The sequence below is a fragment of the Lactuca sativa genome, chromosome 3 (genome assembly GCF_002870075.4).
Source record: "Lactuca sativa cultivar Salinas chromosome 3, Lsat_Salinas_v11, whole genome shotgun sequence".
Classification (NCBI taxonomy): Eukaryota; Viridiplantae; Streptophyta; class Magnoliopsida; order Asterales; family Asteraceae; genus Lactuca; species Lactuca sativa.
In genome coordinates this window covers 166,307,219-166,316,974 of record NC_056625.2, presented here as the reverse complement: position 1 = coordinate 166,316,974, position 9,756 = coordinate 166,307,219, and the positions used below count along the sequence as shown (strand labels likewise).

At 36.9% G+C, this 9,756-nt stretch overlaps 1 long non-coding RNA gene and 1 other non-coding gene across 2 annotated transcripts; both read right to left on the bottom strand.

Moving 5' to 3' along the window:
• Positions 1–2,341: 2,341 nt before the first annotated feature.
• Positions 2,342–3,363, bottom strand: LOC122196914 (uncharacterized). Its single transcript, XR_006189414.2, has 2 exons — positions 3,043–3,363; positions 2,342–2,829 (listed from the first exon to the last, which is right to left on the bottom strand). It is a non-coding gene; the product is annotated as an uncharacterized LOC122196914 (long non-coding RNA).
• Positions 3,364–8,708: 5,345 nt separating this feature from the next.
• Positions 8,709–8,816, bottom strand: LOC111879767 (small nucleolar RNA R71). Its single transcript, XR_002846234.1, has one exon. It is a non-coding gene; the product is annotated as a small nucleolar RNA R71 (small nucleolar RNA).
• Between the last annotated feature and the right edge of the window lie 940 nt (positions 8,817–9,756).

The following is a 9,756-nucleotide window of genomic DNA, read 5'->3' as shown; positions in this document are numbered from 1 at the left end:
TAACTCTTATACTTTACACAAATATTGGAACATAATAAATTTCATGGCTATTATACGCGTTTTTGTAAAAACCGTGACTTATTGGAAATCAAAACAAAATAAGATATTGCGTGTTACAAAACTTTCCAACCCGATATGATGTGTTAGACAACTTTCAAAGCTTGATATTTTAGTAAAAATAATTTTATTAGTAAAATAGTTGTAACTATGTTGTCACTAATTTGATGGCTTAAAAACCGGAGATATTATGCTATTTTCATAACTTATATTACAATTAGACATGTTCACTAATGATTATTTATAAAAAAAGTATTATAAATAATTTAACCAAAACGGTATACAAAACAGAATTCGTGACAGAAAGATTTGCATGTCATGATTTGTCTATCATAAAGCTGTCAAAGCATGAGTAATAAGTTGTATGTTATAAAACTGTAAAACGCATGTCATAAAACTTCAGTCATGAATTTACACTAGTAAAGTCATTATCGTTATTCAATAATGGGAGTCAAAGTTTGCGTAAATCTGTTAAGGCTCTTGTGAGACTTTCCTTCACCGTATCTACATAACGTACATTGTAAGTTCTTTAGTTATAACCAGAGTCTCTTGAAGGGATAGCGAGCTAATTGTGTATAGATCTATATGGGATTGACACCCCCACACCTGAGTTGTTCGCTACAGCTAGACAGGGTCAGTCTAGGGTGACAAATATCTTATCGAAACCGACGTCTGAAGAACGTCATGATAGGAATATCAATCACATCAAACATGGTTATAATGACTCACACAGGGATTAACAATACGATTTTGGTTTACGGGAAGCTTACATTTTACCGGTTTTATTAAACTGTAAAATTGCATATCATTTTTAAGTATTCAATCGCTTACACTTCTAGTCTTAGGGTTTAACACTACAGTTTTCATACATCAGAAAATATTGGATTTTTTTGGGAACCTACGCTTTACTTTTACAAACAAAAGAAAACAAAGGACATACACGCATATATTCACAGTTTTGGAACGAGACCTACAAATAAATTTCATAGAAAATATCGGATTTTCTGAAAGTACTATGAGAACTATTATAAACAAGTGCAAAACCATTTTTATACAAAACTGCTTATTAACTCACCAGCTTTTTAGTTGACGTTTTTCAAAACGACTTGTATTCTCAGGGAACCAGTAATCAACTATGCTATGAGATCAAGTGATGCGACTTTATAAAATTTGACTTCTTGTCACTTTTGTGTAACTGATGAACAAGTACAAAATGTAAACTTTGTAAGTGTGTATTTTCAATGTATGTCGCTTGGAATGTTATGTTTCATTCATATTCAATTGTTATGACATTGTACAATGACATCATCCGCCCTCAAATGTTTTCGTCGTCCTGGTTCGGGGGTTTGACATAAATGGTATTAGAGCTGGTGTGTTCGATAAGTACATTGAACCCTATAATGGGGGTAAAGGTGGGGTACACTTGATCCCACATCGGCTTGGAAGAAGAACGAAACATTTCCTTATAAGGGGTGTTGATACCTTCATTGTTACAATGCTTTTTAAAGTCGTGAGGGCAACAAATCCCATAAGAACTCTACAGTTAAGCATACCCAAACAAGAGCAATATAGGGATGGGTGACTCCCTGGGAATTTTTCGTGCCGGGAGCCCAAAACGGGCAATATTGTGATACATGCCGGAGGGGGACGTTACACTTTCGAACTGAAAGTACCTGAAGCCATACATATGAAATTGTAAGTATAAAACTTAGTGAATTCCCCAAAATACCACATACAAAAACATACAAGTGTCATGGGGTACTCCTATGGTATTTCCTCGCAATACTGATGGCCAAATCCCGGTCTTACATACAAGTTTTATGGGCCAAATTCTGTTTTTTTTTTTCGTATAATTGTCAGGGACCAGAATTTGTCTTTCATGCAATTATCACAAAGACAACTAGTATTTCATATAACAAATAATGAGCCGATATTGGTGCGTTCGACCCATAAATATAATGAGAAAATTCACAGGAAGCTGACATATGTCGTCTCACATTCTCATAAATATAAACAGCTAGCTCGAACCACTTAACACCGCACAGAGGCAAAACCTCATATCAAAACTCATATCCATATACTAGTAAAATGATAATTATGATCTGCTAATCTTAATTATCGATGGCATTACTAAGTGATCATTTAATTATATAATCCCACAATTAGCGTTTATTTCTTTAATCTAGGAGGGATATCACTAATCCGATAAATTGAACATTTCCTTAAATTTAATTCATAATTGTGTAGACCGAAATTGCTAGCTGCAAGCCCGCACGCCAATTAATTAACCATTTTAATTTTTAAATTCTATATCTCAAATAAAACTCATGAGAGCAAACTAGCCCGCATTCAATATTTCTTTGAGAACTTGAGTCCATAAAAAAAAACCCAAAATAAAATATTAGTATTTACCCAAATAAATCAGGCCGAAATTAATAATTAGCCCATGAAGAAATGTTGAATGAAAGTCAAGAGGTCAACTGGTCAAGGCTGATACCTTAACCCTCCACCACATACAACCTGCCGGAGGTTCTTCTTCTCCGGCTAAATCCCAATCTCCAGCGCCGGCAGCAGAAACCAGCCACCTACAGCCCCACTACGCCATCTCCAAGCAACCTTTAACATCCTATGTTGCAGCCCTTTCACAGAGAAGAGCCTTCAACTATCGAGCACCCACCAGAACTCACCTTCGATCACTTAACATCACATCCCACCTGCACCTGCTGCAAAACCGCCTTTCACCATCACTACCTCCGTTACTTTCACCCAACACTGCCTCATAACCAACATGGGTTAAGGATCAAAAGAAAAGAAGAAGGAAGAAGGTGGTATTCTTGGTATTCCTACTCTGAGGACAGATTATCAGTCAAACCAACGAAGGAACAAAGAAGAGTGATGTGTGCTTGGTTGAAGAACAAAAGGAAGAACGAGATAAAGGAGTAAAACCTTATACCAATCAGGTTTCAGTTAACACAAATCTCTCACCTCTTCTTCCCTAACTCCGACACAGCAACGAAGGTGAATGGTGGTAGAATCCGACTGCTAGAAGCTCCGACGATGGTAGCTCCAGCGGCAGTGATGCTTCAAGAAATAAAACCAGCTTGACAGCTTCCTCCCCTCACTCCTGGCGGCTCCCACATTAATAAAAAGCTAGGGTTCGATTAAGAGGAGGGCACGATGCAATGACAAGAAAAACGAGAAGAGGTCTCACCCCTTCTGCACTCCTTGATGTCACGAAGCAGGACATAAATGACCCTTTAAACTTTGGTCTCTTGATAACACCACCCTTAACCCTAGATTTCTTACTCTATAAGTTTTATTTTCTCCTACGTCACCCCCTAAAATTTATAACACTATGACTCAAGGTTGTATAGTATATATCATGGTTGTCAAAATCACGATCCTAATTGATCCTAGGTATGAAAAACGATCTGGATCGTAAAAGTATCGTATTTTGGGTAGGATCGCAGGTAGGATCGTAAGATCGTAGGACCGATATCTGATATGATCCTACCTTTTCTTTTTTGCAAATAAAAATTATTTTTACCACTTTATGTCTTTTACCCTTTACCTATTTACTATTTATAATTTTGTATTATGACATATGACTAATATTTTGAAGTTTTTATAACTTTTGAATGAAAAATTAAATGTTTGAAGAATTTTTCATGTTTAAAAATTATAAATTAAAATTATGTTTTATTTTGTGGGATCTTATGATCCCGATCCCGATCTTGCAAACCAAAAAATGATCATACGTAGGATTCCGATCTTAACAACCTTGGTATATAAATACATTCATATTATTATTTATTATTGTTGTTTCCCTTATATATATATATATATATATATATATATATATATATATATATATATATATATATATATATATATATATAATTAGTTACATTTTTAAACCATTTTAAATCTTCTTAAAATCCATTTTTATATATTCAAGCACTAATTAATTCTTATTCATGATTATTTTAAAAAGAAAGTTCTCCAATATCAATGCTACCCATCCAGAATAAATAACTGTCTAGAATAATATTACTCAGGAAATGAAAATAGGGTGTTACAACTTTCCCTCACTTAAATTAGATTTTGTCCTCGAAATCACTCCTTACCACCTTCTTGACATCTAGACAACCCAATCAATTCCTCTCAAACCCCGCTCCATTGAAGAGGCCGACTTATACTCATAGCGTCCTTCCAATGCTACCACCGACGCCCATATTTAACATAACTCATACACCCTAATTATGAACAATTATTGACCCACTAACCGATAAACCAACACCTTACTGCTATAACTCTAAAACCCCTAAAACTTTACCTGACCTCCACATAGGTAGAACCATCCCGAAACATAATCACTATGACTTCGTAATGCAATCTGAACTGAAAAATATCATTTTGATCCTGAATTATCCAACTGATACCTTTAGCAGCCAGATTCCTTACCCATAACTTGCTGACGAAAAGATCTTATATATATATATATATATATATATATATATATATATATATACACACACACACACACACACACAAAGACAACTCCCAACGCGAGTCTCGTCCATTTTCCATCCCGGTGGATAACTCATATCCCGAAATGCAATGATCTACGCTTGCATTCTATCTGAAATTTTCTGATTCCACAGTAATCTTCCACTAAACCAAGATATCAAATCCCCACTCGACCGCTGAGACTGACAGTCTCACACCTGGTCTCACCACCAGGCTCCTACTAAGAGTCTAACTGATAAAGGCTACTCTAGCCCAAATATCACACATATACCAATCACTGACCACAGAGTCATCCTACTTTAAACGTGATCCAATACCTTACTCCAACCAATTTTCCACCCGGTCTCACCCACCCTTGTCATAACCATACGGGCCTCGCCCACGGGTCTCACCTAATCAAGTGCTGTTACAGGCCTAGCCTCGCCTCGGATTCATCGATCCTCATCCAAAACAAAGAGTAATCCTTCGACAATATTGTCTGCCTCGACCCAGGCATGCGTTAATCCTATTTCATCCCAACGATCATCCCTATCTCAATTTGGTGAATTCTACGACTACATCGCAGACTTACATCACTTCCTTGACAATCTAAATCCATCTCGACAAGGTGTGCCCCTACTCCTAACTGAAACTGCAACGCTTGGCTCCTCGCTGTTGGGGATTCTACTCTGCCGACATGACCGTCAATGATCCTCAAAGTAGCTAGAGCAGGTGCACTCACTGCTCCACCTCTCAACATCCGACAGCCGACCTTCTTGTGGCCCACATGGTTGCAGTGAAAACACATCGGAACCGACCCACGGGGCAATCCCTACTAAAATGACCCATCAGACCATAAATGAAACACCCCCTTCCAATCTCTCGAAAGCCACCAACATGGGTCCTCCCGTACTTGGCACAACAACGTTGACCCTGATGTCCTCCCAAACGCAAATCCTGAGTCTTGCTCCTCTTCGCCTAGTCCACTACAATATGAATCTACTATGGTTTCCTTTTCCCTGAGGTTCTACAAATCAACCTTCTGCTCTTGAGATCTAGCTATGATGCTCTCCAAAGGCTGACAAGCTAAAAAGTTAACAACTTTCAGATATCATCTCGCAGCATACCATGGTACCTTGTCTTCTTCATCTCTTCGTCTATGACACACTGCGGGACAAACAGAGCTCTCTCCCTAAACTGGGAGGTGATCTTCGCCACAGTCTCAGTCGTCTGGTGAAGGTCCTGAAATTCCTTCGCCAACTATTGCACCTCAATGGTTGGGGTAAAATCCACCCTAGGTCGGGTAACAAACTCTTCCAAGTCACCACTTCATTGGCTTCTCCTCCCAAAGCGAAATCTACTTCCTCCCACTGATCTCATTGTAACACCCATAAAATTCATGAATTTTTTTAAAACTTTTAAAACCAACCCATAAATCATCACTGTTTATAAAATAGTTTTCAAGACAAGTTTAACATTAGAGATTTTCCAAAAATTATAAATCAAAACTTGAGGAGGTGCATGATCACGCCTTCACTTTCCCGCGATCATCTAAAGTACCCGGAATATAACCCAAAACTGTAAGCCCAACGCTTAGTGATTTCCCTCAAAGTACAAACTTAACAAAATAATCATAACAACAACAACAACAACAACATGCATATAGAGCCTTTAGCCTATCTGGATCACTCACAGAACCTTCAGCGTGACTGGACCGTTGCACTGGGCCTTCATCTTATTTGGACCGTTCTCTGGGCCTTTGACATGACTGGTACACCCTCCTGACATTCAGTCTATCTGGGACGCCCTGGGTCTGTTGGCCTTTAGCACAAAGCAGGACGACCTCAACCCAACCACACATACACCGTGTTCACACATATATATATAACAAACAAGCATACAAATAACCATCCAATTACCAACAGACAGATCTTAGAGAACACTAAGCATAAAATCATCCTATTTACAAGCATACATATCTAATCGATCACTATATTTCTCAATTATACGATAAACCAGGATAACAATTGATATGTGCATATCTACATATATATTTTACATCATATCTGAATATTATTAGCTATGTTTATGCTTATTATTGAACCAAATATACTTATTATGTTTAATATTTTTTATGTAGCATAAAAATACATTATTGGAAGCAATATGGAAGCTGGAAGCAAAAATGAACAGCTTAGACAAGAAGAAGACACAAGAAGGATGTTGTTGGACAGCTTGACCAATCGTCAGTATTTTGGCCATATCTCATGACTCGTAACTCTGATTGATATGATTCAAAATGATCTGAAAACTAGACACAGTTTCGGACAACTTTCGTGTTTTGAGAAAATCCGGATTTCTATCCACAACGACGTAGTGAATGGAATCTTCACGATTCTTGATGCTGGCTTGGGGAATACGGGATAAACACGAGGACCACGACGTGGTGCCTTTACCATGTCGCGGTGGCCAGATTTTAGACAAGTATATATATATATATGAACATTATGACGAATTGAGAGTCTGGGAGGTGACTTTCTGGAGAAGCATTACAAGAAATAACCTCTAGAAAACCCTTAGAAGAGGAGGAAACGATTGGAGCTCAAGATTTGAAGAGATCTAGATGAAAACATCAATTTATTTGGTTTGCTCATGTTGGTATTGTTCTCTATCGAGTGTTTTTGTTTGATTTCTACCATGAGTAGCTGAATTTAGCAACTCATGTTTAGCTAGATAGAGCTTCAACTTATAGATTAGTTTAATTAATTATGGATTTGACTTATTGGTATTGTGCTTGTGTTTGATTATTAATACCTAGCATGCTAATATTTGGTTGTTTAGTTGTTTGAATTCATGTTCTATGTAGCTTAGTGATTATTAAATTACATGAACTTGACACCTAGTGATTTAGTGAATATTGAATTGCTAGAGCTAGGATTGACCCAATCTTAGCTAAGTGATTGAAGTAACTGAATTTAGTTGTGCTGGAGAACATAAATTATGACCATAATTATGTCTGCTTAGATAAATCTTACATAGCCCATATATAATGAATAACTAATATGTGTTTTGCTTGTGTATGACCAGACAAGGTAGTTCATGAATTGGTGAAAATGTTAGTAAATTTGGACTTGAATTGCTAATTATATATAACTTGGTAACCAACTTCACTAATCCATAAATAAGACCTAACCATAGGAAAAGGTGGATTCAAAACTAAACGAAAGTGTTTTTAATATATTGATTACAATCGTTTTTAGTTGAGTGCTTAAGTTTTTCTGAACTTGTAAAATCAAATAAAACCCCCACTTTTAGTTGTTTTTCTTAGTTTGGCTTTTAGTAATTATTTTATTAATTAATATCGTTCCATGTGATTGACATCTGACTTACCCAAACTATACTATCATCTGACTAGGTACACTGCCTATAGGTGTATAGTTAGTATATGTTTGTTAGGTTATAAATTTAAAAGTTGATAGGTGTATTTTGTGCACATCAAGTTTTTGGCGACGTTGCCAGAGATCGGTTTATTTGATTATTAGGTTAATTGCTTTTAGTTATTCAATCCTTTTTATGGGGTAAAAACCACAAAAAGTTACTTCTGTTTCATTTGTTTATTTTAGTTTTTTTTTCTCTGAGATGCAACCACGTTGTGGTAATCTTCACCACGTCGTGGTCTCGCTTCAGTTAGTTTTTCGTTTATTTGTTTTTTTTGTTCCTTTTATGCGTGTTTTTCTAGTTTTATCTTAGCAGGAAAAATGGGGGATATCACGATCATGTCAATGGAAGAGTACAAACGCCATATAAGGAACAACAACAGATGGGGTCTTGATCCACCAAAAATCCTAACCACGACAAAGTTTGAAATTCCAGGGCATATTCTTAATATGTTAAGGGAACTATCTTTTTATGGAAAGGAGCACGAGGACACTTATGAGCATATAGAAGAGATGGTGGAGATTTCACATTAATTTAATGCACCAAAAGTGAGTAAAGATGCGTTGATGCTTCGAAGTTTACCGGTTACATTGAAGGATGAAACAAAAGAATGGTTAAAATCACTTCCCTTTGGAGCAATCACGACATGGACTGATTTTAAGACCAATTTCATCAACCAGTTTATCCCTCCTTCAAAGGTGGCAAAGCTTAAGAGAAATATCCATAATTTTCAACAATTAGAAAGGGGAGTCGCTATACGAAGTTTGGGAACGTTACAAGAGATTGTCACGACATTACCCTCAACATGGCTTCAATGTGAAATAAGAAATTTCGATATTTTATGATGGAGTCAATGTGTGCACTCATCAACTTCTAGAATCGCAATGGCGCATGATAAAGAAGAATCCGACAACAAATAAAGATTTGATTGAAGAATTCGCTAAGCATTTAAGAGAGTATTAAAACTCAAAGGAGGATTTCACGATAGGAAAGTCAAGTAAAGATGGAGGTCAAGATGCTATTAGTGAAATTATTGCAAAGCTCGATGCAATGGAAGAAAAGATCACAAAATTAGGTGGACCAATTCAAGTTAGATGCGAAGCTTGTGGAGGACCCCATTCTACTAAGGATTGTGAGTTGGAGTACAAGATAGCTCAAGACACGACAAAATATCAACAAATAGAACATAATCTCTACCAACTAGAATGAGCCCAATCCGAGAAAATAGATGCTCTCGAGTCGATGTTATTCAGATTCATGGAAGCTAGTGAAAAAAGACATGATGTAACACTTAGAGTTCAACAAGCATCTATTTTAAGCATCCACACACAAGTTGGGAAATTAAAGAAACTTGTACAAGAAAAGCTATCGAATTTACTTTCAAGAAAAGTCGAGTCAATCCCTATGGTTCAAGTCATGGCAGTTGATACAAAAGAAGAAGATGAAATGGAGAATATGAAGGACCATGAAGAGGATTCTAATCAGTCGCTCGAAGTAAAAAAGAAAGAAGAAGAAGAGTATCGTAAAGCTGCCCAGTCGCCACGACGTGGAGACAATAGTGCCATGTCGTGGGCAATAAAAAAATATTATGATTTTTCTGCCGTTGAGCCATATCGACCACCTCTTCCTTTCCCATCCCGTGCCAATGAAAATTTGGTGAAACAAGAAAGCACGAATTTCCTTAAGCATGATGAATTTGAACGTGTAAAGGAAGAAGAGTGGGAGGAATGGGAGGAGCCTTTACCCGAAGAG